The 13,600-nt window shown below is 37.1% G+C and overlaps 1 long non-coding RNA gene across 1 annotated transcript; it reads right to left on the bottom strand.

Annotated features, from left to right (window-relative positions):
* Positions 1 to 775: 775 nt before the first annotated feature.
* Positions 776 to 10,491, bottom strand: LOC309604823. Its single transcript, XR_014231087.1, has 2 exons — positions 7,458 to 10,491; positions 776 to 7,427 (listed from the first exon to the last, which is right to left on the bottom strand). It is a non-coding gene; the product is annotated as an uncharacterized lncRNA (long non-coding RNA).
* Positions 10,492 to 13,600: the final 3,109 nt, after the last annotated feature.

Below are 13,600 nucleotides of genomic sequence, written 5' to 3'. Positions count from 1 at the left end.
TGTATACCCTAGCCATATAGTAAGATTTAACATTGGGAAAAATGATTTCCCCCACTTAATTCTTCCTTTTCAAAATTGTTTTGGCTATTATAGAGCTTTTCTCCTTTCATAAATTTAAAAATAACCTTATTTACAAAAAAGAAATAGAGTCACAGATGTAGAAAACAAATTTATGGTTACCAAGGGGGAAAGAGCGGGTGAGGGGGGATAAATTGGGAGATTGGGATTGATATATACATATGACTATAAAACAGAAAACTAATAAGCACCTACTGTATAGCACAGGGAACTCAGTACTCTGTAATGACTTATATGGGAAAAGAATCTAAAAAAGAATGGATATAAGTATATGTATAACTGATTCACTTTGCTGTACAGCAGAAACTAACACAACATTGTTAATCAACTATACTCCTATAAAAATTAATTTAAAATAAAATAAAATAAGCCTGTCTATGTCTACAAACAAAACAAAGCAAAAAAAAAAAAAAAAAAAAAAAAAAAAACCTTGTTGTCTGTTTCACCAGATTCAGGGTTGCCACTTCTTAAGGACTGAAAAATGTTATGCCATTTCTGTCTACCACATGGTTTCAGATAAGACATCCTTTGTCATTCAAATTGGTGGTTTTTAATAGATAATGTGTCCTCTATCTCTGGTGGTTTTTAAGATTTTTTTCCTTCACTATTAGTTTTTAGAAGTTTGTGATATTTCTTGGTGTATATTTCTTTTGCTTTATCCTATTTGGGATTCACTCAGCTTCATGGATCTGTAGGGTTTTTTTGTTTGTTTGTTTGTTTGTTTTATTGGGGTATAGTTGTTTTACGTTTCACACCAATTTGGAAAGTTTTCAGCTATTATTTCTTCTGGGACTCCAATGATATAAATGTTAGATGTTTGTTGTATAAATCCTTGAGACTGTTTTTTTCTTTAGTCTATTTTCTCTTTATTGTTCAGACTGAATAAATTCTATTGATTTGACTTCAGGTTCATGGATTCAGTGCTCTGTCATATCCACTCTGCTATTGATTCCACTCAGCAAGTTTTTCATTTAAGTTATTGTATTTTTGAGTTTATTTTTGTTTGGTTCTTTTTTATAACTTCTATTTCTTTACTGAGATTTTCTATATTTTTCTTTGTTTCAAGAGAATTTATAATTGATTATGGGGGCATTTTTGTCAGAGTTGCTTTAAAATTCTTGTCAAATAATTCAACATCTCAGGATTAGTGTCTGCTGATTGTCATTTCATTTTCAAGTTGTGGTTCTCCTGTTCTTAGTATGAAGAATGATTTTTTATTGTATCCTGGACATTTTGGTCATTTAGTTAAGGGACTTTTGATCTCATCTAAACCTATTTTAGCAGAAAGTTGCCTTTTTAAAGTTTAGCATATAGGTTCTGCCTTATTTTTGTGACTTTAGTTCTAATGAAAATTTAGTTTTCTGAGTTCTTGTAATATTATTTCGGCCTGCTTTGTTCTTCTAGTGCTGTTGGGACACTTGTTCAATGCCTGCTAGCATTATCTGTAGTGCCAGAAGGTACTTCCTTAGGCCACCTGTTACTGAGAGACCTTTGGTAGAGAAGAAGAAAAAAAATCCCTTAGCCTGGGTCTCCCTATGCCTCTAGGTGGAAAGCAGGGAGACATGGGTCTTCATTGCTGTTGCCACTGTTGATGGATGGGATAACCCACCAGTGCCCCAGTTGTGCAGTGGCAGCTTAGACAGCCTAGGGCTTCACTGCTACCTATGAATTAGATCACCCACTGAGCATGGCTCATGGAGCAGGGGCAAGATGGCCTGGGGATTTTCTGCTGCTGCTGTAAGCAGAATAGACCACTCACCAGGGTCCTGGATGTGGAGCAGGGCTGAGGTGGCTGTGTTTTCATTGCTGCCGTTGCTGGTTTTCTAGTGATGGAGCAGGGACTGAGATTCCTCACTAGATTTCTGTTGGACTTCCCTTTTCTTGGTCCTTTGGCAGGAGAGAGAGGCCTTTTTCTGTTGTTGTTTTTTTTCTTTTTTTTTTTTGTCTTTATCTATGCCTGTCAGTTGTTCTGGGTCATAGGCCTCTCCAGTGCCTAGTTCAAGGATATATGAGAGATATAAAACAAACAAAGAAAAACAACAACAACAACAAAAGGAGGGAACTCACCACATTGTTATTCCTCAAGTCCTGAGGTCTCTAGCCAGTCTGTCTTTTTCTTTCCAGCTTTCAGAGTCTTTAATCACTCTCTGTTTAATAATTTCTTGGTATTTAGTTATATTTAGAGAGAGGAGCAGGGAAAAGTCAATCTATAGTATCTTGTTCTGGACCTGAAATTCCAGAAAGCAATATAATTTTGACTTCACAATCTGGTCTTTAATCCATCTGAAATTGATTTTAGTGTATGATGTGAGGCAGATATCTAATTTCTTTTTCTTCCATATGGATATCCAATTTTCTTGGCACCGTTTTTGAAAAGTCTGTCTTTTATCTAATTCTCTGCAGGGCTTACCTCTGCACTGTATCAAGAGTCTATTGCTTGGCTTGCTATTCTATGGCATTGCTCTATTTTACTATCACTGCACCAATGCAACACCAACCTAGTTATAATATCTTTTATAGTAAGTCTTGATATATGGTGGTGCAAATATTCTAACAAATATTTTTTATATTTATTTTATATCCAGCAAACTTGTTAAAATTCTCTTATTACATTTAAAAATTTATCTATGGACTCTTTTTGGATTTTCTTTGTGCACAGTTATATCATTTTTAAGTGATGACTTTTTTTTCCTTTTCAGTCATTTTTTGGGGGGTGGTAAAGGGAGAAGGAAGGTTTTTTTTGTGTTGGTCAAAACCTCTAGTACAATATTGAATTGATAGAAGTGGGGGTAATGAAATTCCTTTTCCTGTTCTTGCTTTCAAAAGGAAAGCATCCAGAGCTTTACCATTAAGTATGATGTTTGCTATAGGTTTTGGTAGATAAGTTTTATCAAAAGAAAGAGGTTTCCCTCCATTCCTACTTTGCTAAGTGTTTTCTTTTCATCATGAATGGATAGTAAATATTGTAAAAAATAAAATGATAGAAAAGGACACACTATACTAACACTAGTTAAAAGAAGGCTGGAGTGAAAAAAATAACAAAAAACTGCTAACAAAAGATCAAGATGAAAAAAAAATGAATTACATGGGACTAAGTGAACTGATGAGGATGATTATAATTTTTGTGACTTTCTGTTTGAATTAAAAAAAAAATAAATCCCACAAGGACTCAGAGGCAAAAAATATACAAATCAGTCTTCACTGCAAAGTAAAGGAGCTGTTACAGTGGAGGATTACTGGACTGAATGTCAATATTATGACATAGTATGAGTGTGTTTCGTGTTTGGTAATTGCAATCATTGTTGCTTTTGTTGTGGTCATCCATTTATAATGCTTGGTGTCAGTTTATTTATCTCTTGCAAAAATAAAATACAGTGTGTGTGTGTGTGTGTGTGTGTGTGTGTGTGTGTGTGAAAAAAAGAAAGAAAGCATAGGCATCCAGCAAATGTGTTTTGTAATATAAATTATACAATATTATAAAGCTAATCATAAATATTAAAATGGAATCCATATTAAAAAAAAAAAACTACTGGGAATTCCCTGGCAGTCCAGTGGTTAGTACTCCATGCTCTCACTGATGAGGGCCTGGTTTCAATCCCTGGTTGTGGAACCAAGATCCTGCAAGCTGCCGTGTGGCATGGCCAAAAAAAATAAAAGATAAAATAAGGCTGGAGTGCTTATATTAGTGTCAGACAATTAGATTCATAGCAAAGAATATTACAATAGAACAATAAATAAAGACCTTTATGTCATAATGATGAAGGGATAAATCTATCAATAGCATATAACAATTCTAAACATTTATGCATCTAATAATAGAGTTTTAAAATACATGAAATAAAAATTGATAGACCTAAGGAAAGAAATAGACAAATCCACAGGTATAGTTGGAGATTTCTCTTAGAGATTTTTCCTCTTTTAATACTTGATAAAAACAAGTAACAGGAAATCAGCAATGATATAGAAGACTGAAACACACTATCAAACAACTTGACCTAACTGATATCCATAGGATATTCCATACAACAACTGTGGAATACATATTATTTCTAAATGCACATGGAACATTTATCAAGGTAGACCAAATTCAGGCCCCTAAAATGAATCTAAATAAATTTAAAGAGATTCAAGTCATGTAAAGTACATTCTCTAACCAAAATGGAAGTAAATAGAAATCAAAACCACAAAAATATTGGGAAATTTCCTGAAAATTAGGAAACCAAATAGCATACTTCTAAATAACCTATGAGTCAAGGAAGAAACCAAAAGACAAAGTCAAAAACACTTTGAATGAAAACACAATGTACCAAAATTTGTGGGATTATTAAAGTAGTACTTAGAGACAAACTTATACCACTAAATATCCATTTTAGAAAAAAATGATCTCAAACACATAAACTCAGCTTCCACCTTAAAGAACTGAAAAAAATCAAATAAAACCTAAAATAAGTAGAAGAAAGGAAATAATAAAGATCAGATCACAGTAGAAATCAATGAAATAGAAATATTTTAAAAAATCAATAAATTCAGCAGCTTATTTTTTAATAAATATATGTATATATATAATGTAATAATAAGCAATAAATATTGTTTAATAATGACAAAATTGATAAACCTCTAACCAAACTGATCACGGAGAAAAATAAAGAGAGAAGACACAAGTTGCCAATATCAGATATGAAAAGGGATGTCACTACAGATTCTATAGATATTAAAAGGGTAATAGGGAACTATTATGAACAATTTTATGATAATACATTTAATAAATTAAGTATAATATAAAACTCCTTGAAAATCACAAACTATCAAAGCTCATTCAAGAAGAAATAGCCTGAATAGCCCTGTATCTGTTAAAGATATTAAATTTGTAAGTAAAAACCTTCCAACAAAGAAAACTCCAGGCCCAAATGGCTTCATTTGTAAATTCTTCCAAACACTGAAGGAAGACATTAGAATGATTCTGTTCAAACTCTTCCAAAGATTGAACAGGAGGGAATACTTACCAACTCATCCTAAAGTCAGCAGTACCATGACAACAAATCCAGACAAAAACAGTACAAAAAAACTACAGAACAATATTCCTCATAAACATAGATGCCATGATTATAAACAACATTTTAAAAAACCAAATCAACAATAGTATATCTTGACCAAATAAGGTTTATTCCATGAATTATCCCATGAATCAATGTTAAAGTTGATTTAACATTTAAAATGAATCAAATTCACTGTATTAACAAACTGAAAGAGAATAACCACATAATTTTCTCAACAGATGAAGAAAAAGCATTTGACAAAATTCAACATCCATTTTTGATTAAAAAAAAAAACTTTTAGCAAACATAATTGGAAAATAACTTCCTCAATCATATGAAGGGAATCTATAAAAACCTCTAGTCAATACCACAATGATGACAGGCTGAATTTTTCCCCCTTAAGATCAAGGACAAGACAAGGATATCCAGGCTCACTACTTTTATTCATTATGTTGGAGTTTCTAGCCAGTGCAATAAGGCAAGAAAAAGAAATAAAAGGCATCCAGATTGGTAAGGAAGAAGTAGAACTGTCTTAACATACATACACATATGATTCACATACAATATGATTGTCTATCTAGAAAATGGGATGCAACCTATTAAAAAAAAGTTACTGAGACTAATACATGAGTTTAGCAAGATTGCAGATTGCAAGATCAAATACAAAATTCAACTGTATTTCTATATACTACCAATGAACAATTAGAAATTAAAATATTTTTAAAAGATGATAGCGTCAAAATATGAAATAATTAGGTGTAAAACTGGAAGAATATATACAAAACCTGTCACTAAAAACTACAAAAAAATTGTCAAGAGAAATAAAAGAAGACCTAAATAAATGAATAGCTATACCTTGTTTATAGGTTCAAAGGCTCAGTATTGTTAAAATGTCAATTGTCCTCAAATAGATTCAAGACAATCTCTATTTAAGATGCCATAAGGCTTCTTTTTGGTAGATATATACAAGCTGACTCTAAAAGTTACATTGAAATGTAAAGGTTGTAGAATAGCTAAAATAAATTTTAAAAAGAAGTGCAAAGTAGAGAGTTAACACTACCTGTTTTTAGATTCAATATAAAGGTACAGTAATTAAGATAGTGTGATGTTGGCATCAGATAGACTGACAGATCAATGGAACAGAATGGAGAATCTGTAATCTAAAAATTACACACACACACACACACACACACACACACACACACTGATTTTTGACAAAGGGCAAAGGCAGTTCCATGGGAGAAATATAGTCTTTTCGACAAAAGGATATCCATGTGCAAAAAAATGAATTCCAATCAATATACAAAAAAACTTAAAATAGATTATATACATTAATGTAAACCTGAAAACTATGACAATTCTAGAATAAAACATAGTAGCAAAGCTACTTCTTTGGATATTATACACTATTTTTATTGTTTTGCTATTGGATAATGTTTAGTGGTAATCATCTTTCATTACCATCTTCTTCTGTGCTTGTCTCTATATCCCAGGAGCTGGAAACCTGAAACGAAATTTCTCAAACTCTTTAACACTGGATTTTGAAGTGCAATGTAAGTTCTGCCAATGAATATACTCATATATAACCTGGAGAGCAGGAATGAAGGAATGACCTTTCCTTCTTTGACAGTGGTGATGGCTGATGTATGGGTTGTGGAAAACATGAATTTTTGCAGCAGTTGGACACTGCATTTCACTGCCTTTCTGATTTTGCTTCTCCAATCTTTCCAATGATTTTTTTAAAAACTACTAATTCCTTATATTTATTTTTTTCCTGCTTGAAATACTTTGTTTCTTTTTCTGTGCTGAATCATGACCAATATATTCTAAAATATATAAGATGTATGCTTAAGTTATCAAAGCCAAATGTGAATATCTTAATCTTCATAACACATAACCCAAAGATCTTATAACACTTTAACTCCATTAATTCTATATTTTTAAAATTAAGCTTCAAGATTTTATTCTTTTGTATATTCAATGTTCATGTGGAGTACCCACTTATTTACAACCTTCCTTTCTCTTGATTCCTTTCTACATTTCACATCTTCCATCTGGAATCATTTTTTTTTCTGCCTGAAATACATCATTTAGAATTTATTTTACTGAGGGTTTGTTGATAACAACTCTGTTTAGTTTACCTAAAATGTCTTTATTTTGTGCTCATTATTAAAAGATATTTCCACTAAGTGTAGAATTATTCATTAGCTATCAATTTTGTCAACATACTTAAGACATTCTTCCTTTGCCATCTAGTTTCCTTTATTATTGTTGGGAAGTCAGCAATTAACCTCTCATTCATTTGAAAACAACCTGTATTTCTTTTTTTTTTTTTTTTTCAACCTGTATTTCTTTAAATCTTCTATTAAGATTTTCTCTTTGTCTATGTTGTTCTATGATGTGTTTGCGTGTTTTCTACATTTATAAGGCTTCTTGATTTTATGGATTTATGACACTCATTGGTCCTGAAAATTCTTAGCCACTATCTCTTCAAATATTGCTTCTGCCCTATTTTCTCTCTCCTCTCCTGTTATTCTGATTAAATGTATGTTAGACCTCCTCACTCTATCCGGTGTATCACTTGACTACTCTTCATCTTCTAGCTTTCTGTCTCTTCATGTCATACATATGCTACTTTCTTCTGGCATATCTTCCAGTTTACTAATTCTTTCTTCAGCTGTGTTTGATCTGCAATTAAACTCATCTTTGGATTTCTAATTTTAATAGTTGGATTTTTCATTTTCAGAAGCTCTATTTTTTTAAAAAAAAATCTACTCTGACAATCTTTATAGCTTCCTCCTCATACATATATATTTACACTTCTTTTTATTTCCTCAAACAGAGCATTATGGATGCTATGCTGCACTGCCCACTTCCCTTTCAGGAATAAGAGATTCCTTTACTCAGCTGATGGGAATGTTGTTGTCTGACAACCTCTTTGGATCTTGCCTTGGTGGAAAAGAGGTTCCTTACCTTAGTTGAAAAGAGGTTCTTCCTAGGGGTGAGTCATATCTAAGGATTGCTTGTAATGGGAATTTAACAACGTAAATCTCTCCCTCCAATTCAGGATATCTCTGAAGTGCCATCCTAGCTTCAGAGCTTCCTCTCGTGTTGGCTGAGGCCTGTTGAGACTGCATCTCAGTCTGACTTCTTCCTCTGCCCAATCCTGCTTTCTTTTCTTCTCCCACAGGTGTTGGCCCCCAATAAGCTTTCTAAACTCTAATATCCATCTCAGAGTCTGAGTCCCTGAGAATCCAAGCTGCAACCCAGGGTAAACATAATTGTTTTATAACTTCTCTCTGGTCATTTTGATACTAAATTCCTTGTTGATATATTTCTATTGCTTTGTTTGTTTCTGCTTTTCCATGCTTATTTTGTTCTTTGTGACTTGGTTATCTTTGATTTTATGATATCCATTATATTTAAAATAATTATTTGTAATATTTGAGGCCAAGGATGCAAGTGCTTTCCTTTGGAGAAAAATTTCATTTCTTCTTTCAAGTGCCATAGATATATCAGTATAGGACCACCCTATGCCAAGTTTATGCCCTAAGGCTCCTTGGACCATGTAGAAGATGTGAAACAAGATTGCAAAACCGTAGGCAGGCTGGATTCCTTCTGGTTTACATTTACACCAGCTTGTTGTGGAATGTATCACATATTAGACTTCAAATCTTGTACAGATCTTGGATTTTCATTTTTCCCCCTTTTTTTAGTAAGGACTTCAAAACAAAGTTCAAAATTCCCCAAATTGGCCAATGCTCTTAAGGCAAAAATGTCTTTTATGTTGCCTTTACTGTTCACGTTTTCCCTTAATTAATTTTCCCAGTAATTCCTTACTATCTTGTTATCTATTTGATACTTTTAAGAGGACTTGTAGTTTTTTCTCAATGGGTAATTAGAACCAAATAACCTAGCCCACTATTATGGAAAGCTGGGAGCACCAGTCCCACGCACTTCATGCAGATATTTTTGAGATATGGTATATTCAAGAGTGTCAGGAAAGGAATTCAGATAGCCAGAATCTAGCAGTGGCTACTAATTTGCTTTGTTCAAAAAGACTGTAAGCTTCCTTCTAACCTCAGAAGAAAAGAGTGCCAAGATGGATGAATGATGTCTGCTATGGTCACAGGAGGTGGTTAGCCATAGAAATCTTGGGGCCAGATAATTCTGAAAATCTTTTCCAATTCTATGGACCTCTGAATTTATGAATATGAAGGGCTATTTTTGCCTAAACTTTAGCTAATCCTCTCATTTTATAAACTGCTCAGCCTGAGTTTAAGGCTCTCCATGGTCTTGTCCCAACCTATATTGCCAGACTCTCCTGCTGCTACACCATATGCACCACAAGCCATAGCCAATCAGACTCTTTGTCTTCCCTGAAACATCTTTCAAGCTTTCCATCTCCAGCAACTTGACTCAGAGTTTCACTGCTTGGAACACTTGCTCCCCATTGTACACACAGAAATTGTGGACATTCTTCTAACTTAGCTCAAATCTCATCTCAACCATAAAGCTCTCTTTGGTCTTCCTACTGGATTGCTCTTTCCTTTGATCTGTCAGAGCTTCTGAAACCTTTCCAGCAAACTTTGCCTTTCTCTCTCTTTTTCCTATATTATCTGGGTCTTTCTTTAATCTCTTGTTCTATATTGTTAGGTGCAAGAGACTCAGGCTGGGACTGCCTTTTCTTTGTACCTAACATAGCTTGATACTCAACATGTCTCCTTCCAGGGGAGAAGTCTCTGATGAAGGAGAAAAGTCTTATTCCTCAGTATTATTTGTTCTTCAGATGTGGGCAGTAGGAGCTACTCATATGCTGAGGGATAACTCTAGATCCCCTGAGCTGTGCCCACCTCTCCCCAGAGTCCTGGGACAGCTGTTTCTAGGGCTCATACTGAAGCACAGACGGTAGGACCAGGAGCCACATACATGCTTTGGAGGCCAGGACATGAAGGCAGGAGTAGGGCACGCCTGGGTTGCTGTCACCTACCAGCAACAGAACTGGCCAGGCCAAGCATAGTTGAGTATTTAAAATACATTAAAGGCCTGCTGCCTTTGAAGTTGGAAACTATCTCTATTTAATCAGAGAGAAACAACTTTTCAAAAGACTTTTTCCCCTCTTTTTTACCTTCAGCTTGCTGGCTTCTCCTGTGGTTAGTAGCATGAATAAAACATGCATATCCCAATTAAATCTTGATTTAATTTCACTTCTTTGCAAAGCTGATGAACTCCAGTGCTTTCATAAAGACACTGAGCATTAGCATTCTTTTGTTATGCACAATCCATTCTGAGGAACAAGGGGCTAAAAATAATCAGCTGCCTCTCTCCTGGCCTTGCCAAGCTCTCAGTGAGTTAGGGAGAAAGGAAAATACACACACACACATCTCCAGCCAGGCTAATCCTCCCTGCGGAGACCCCCTGGTAACTGCAGAGAAGGAGAGCACATTTGACCATGAGGAACATCTTAGGGTTGGAAGGCAAACACAGTCTGCAAAAAAAAGACACCTTCCTTGGGACTCTTGGGCACTTCACCTGGAATAGCCAGTAGCTCACAGTGATTTGAGAGTCCCTCCCTTCCTCTGCTTCCCAGGAGACACCAACAGCAGGAAGTGCTGGACCAAACTGCACCATCCCAGAAGGCTGACTGAGCTTTTTGGTTACCACTTGCTTTTGAGTTTGAAAAATATGAAATTCCCCTGCAAGTTTGTTCTCATCATTTCAAAAAATAAATACATATTGAAGACTGGAAGGAAATGCATGAAGTTATTTCTGGATGATGGGATAATGGACCATTTTTATATTATTCCACATACTTTGCAGTTTTTGAACTCTTTTTAATAAGCAGAAGTATATTTTATCATCAGAAAAAGTTATCTTAAAGAGACACATGTATTGAGCTCCCCTACTATATTCTGGAAGAGTGATTATCTCAGAAAAAGGTCCCTAACTTCAAGGAGTTTTCAACCTACCTAGGGTAACTAGTAGTAGACAAGGTAACTAATAATTAGAACTAAAGTTTGAGGTTTTGGTTCTAAGTGGTCCAGAGAAATAACTCTCTGTGAAGGTAGCAGTAGATAAAGAAGAACTTCCAGAGGAGGTGACACTAGAAAACTCTGGATCTCAGGGTTAAAATGGCCTTGGGAGTCATGTAGACCAACCCTACATTTCATCTTAAATTTCATCTTCATCAGCCCCAGGGAACGAACCCCTGGGGAACATAGTCAGTATCTGACCAGAGGCTTGATACTGTCCAAGGCAGTCTGATCCATGTTTGGGTTTCTCTCACTGCCAGGAGGTTCTCTCTCACACTGAGCTTGAACTGGTACCCTGGTGGCTCTGATTTGCCTCCTGAGGTCACAAGTACTAGATCTGTCTTTTTTTCCACAAGACGGTCCTTCTCATCTTTCACATCGGCTTTCACACATTTCTTCTGAATTCTTCCTTTTCTTGACTAAACAGCTATAGTTTCTTCAACCACATCTCAAACGGCATGACTTCCAACTGCCGAGGGCTTCGAAAAATGGGCAAAACTCACACAAAATGAGAGAAAGGGGAATGAATATTCTTAGCAAGGAAAATGGTACAAGCAAGACACAGATTCTGAGGGAGACCAAGTAAGTGGATTTGTCTAGGAAGAAGCCAGTAGATCTGGGGCTGAGTTTAACTGGGGAGTTGGTAGGAGGTGCAGGTAGAGAGGTAGGGAGGCTGGCGCCCTGGGGAAACCCTGGATTGTAGGCTCCACTCCCCACACACTGAACAATCTCTCTCATTCCAAGAGGAGACTTCTCTGGGATTCAGAGGATCTCCTTGTAACCAGGTGCTATAGCTTCATGAGAACCCAGGCCACTGTGGACCCAGTAGGGGATGGCCAGAGAGAAGACAGCCATGAAAAGATGCTTGGTGTTTAGTTACTGCAGATAGCTTTTCCCTCAGCTTCTAACTTTCCCTGTGATCTGACCAGCAGATCATAGACAATCCACAGCCAGCTTGTGAAGGAAGATTCCCTGAGGTCTCCATGTCCTTGGGGATATGTCAGTTTAGCCAAACTGGAGGTGGTTAGTAGGGGCAAGCTTCAAAGAGCTTGTCCCTGAGATACAGGCTGATTTCATGGTTTGTGCAAGGAGGATGCTAGAAAAGAGGAGGGGCCACAAAGAACATGACAGGCCAGGGCAGGCATGGGACAGAGAGCTCAGGGCATAGAGGGGATCAGAGGACAGGTCTGGGGGTAGTTGCTACCTGTGAATTCTCCCTCATCCTCAGATTCCTCCAGTCTCATGGAGCTGGAATGAATATCAAAGGATGGATGGATGCAATGAAAATGGCGCAGAGGCTGTACACACTCAGGACATCATGATGATGAAAATGGCAAACCTGACATCTGTGGGCCCTGCAGCAAGGGTCGTAGGGAAGCAGCCTGTCTGGGGCTGCCCATCTTCCCTTCTCACACTTCGTTCTGCCCTATGCGACAAGAGGCCCTGCATGCATGGGTGTGAATACCGCAGACCACATGTCTAAGCTCCATTCCTTGCCTTGAGGACCCGGAACCTGGTCTTGAAGAAGGGGTGTGAGATCCAGGGGTCATGTCCTGTGGGTGCCAAAGATGTGGACACAACAGGACAGGAGAAAAGCCAGTGCTGGGCCCCTCTAAGCATGGAGCCCAGAGCCAGGGCCCTGGTAGCGTAGGGCTAAAGACAGTACTGATGAAGGTCTGATGACCCTAAAACAGTGAAACAGAAGCAAACCACACAGGCCTGGACTCAAATCTTAGGTTTAACACCGACTTTCTTAGTCATTTAACCTCTTAGAGTTGTAGGTTCCTCCTAGACAAATCCGAGACTGCACACCTGCCTTGCAGGGTGGTTCATTTCTGCCAAATATCAGCCTTCCAATAAACAATGGTTATTGTTGTCTTTAACATAAAGTCACTCGGCAGGGGACAGCAAACTCAGAGCAGTGAGAAGAAAGAGCAGAACCCTTGGGAGAGGGAGTGATCAAGGAGAGTGGGGAGAGGTAGGTGAAGTTTCCCTTGTGGGCTGGAGACCCCCTTGGACAGCTTAGGTAGATCCAGATATGTCCAACCCTGGCCACGGGACCACAGCTCACAGGTCTTCGAAATTGTTTTGTGTTATTTCATCCGAGCAGGCTTCTGTTCCATGTTCAGGAAAAAAAAAAAAAAAAAACTACTGCTTTTTAAAATCTCCAGACTGTCTCCCACCCTCCACTTTGCACAAGTCCAGCCCACGCTGAGACTCTCTCCCATACAGGCTACACAACTGAGCCTCCAAACAGCTCACACCAGTAAACAGGCCCCCAAGACCCAGGAGGCACACACTGTGGGAAATGCACACACGGGTAAAGAGACAGGCCTGCTAATATGTTCACAGGTTGGAGGTCTTTCTCCCGAATGCAGACGAGATATTGCTGCAGTAAAAGGTGAAATTGCTCAGCCCTATCTTCCAAGCACGGACCAGGGAGGAATCCCTAAG

Source organism: Balaenoptera borealis, assembly GCF_965194805.1.
Source record: "Balaenoptera borealis genome assembly, chromosome: 11".
In the NCBI taxonomy this organism is placed as follows: Eukaryota; Metazoa; Chordata; class Mammalia; order Artiodactyla; family Balaenopteridae; genus Balaenoptera; species Balaenoptera borealis.
The sequence above is the reverse complement of the archived record's forward strand: the minus strand, read 5'-3'. Positions and strand labels throughout refer to the sequence as shown.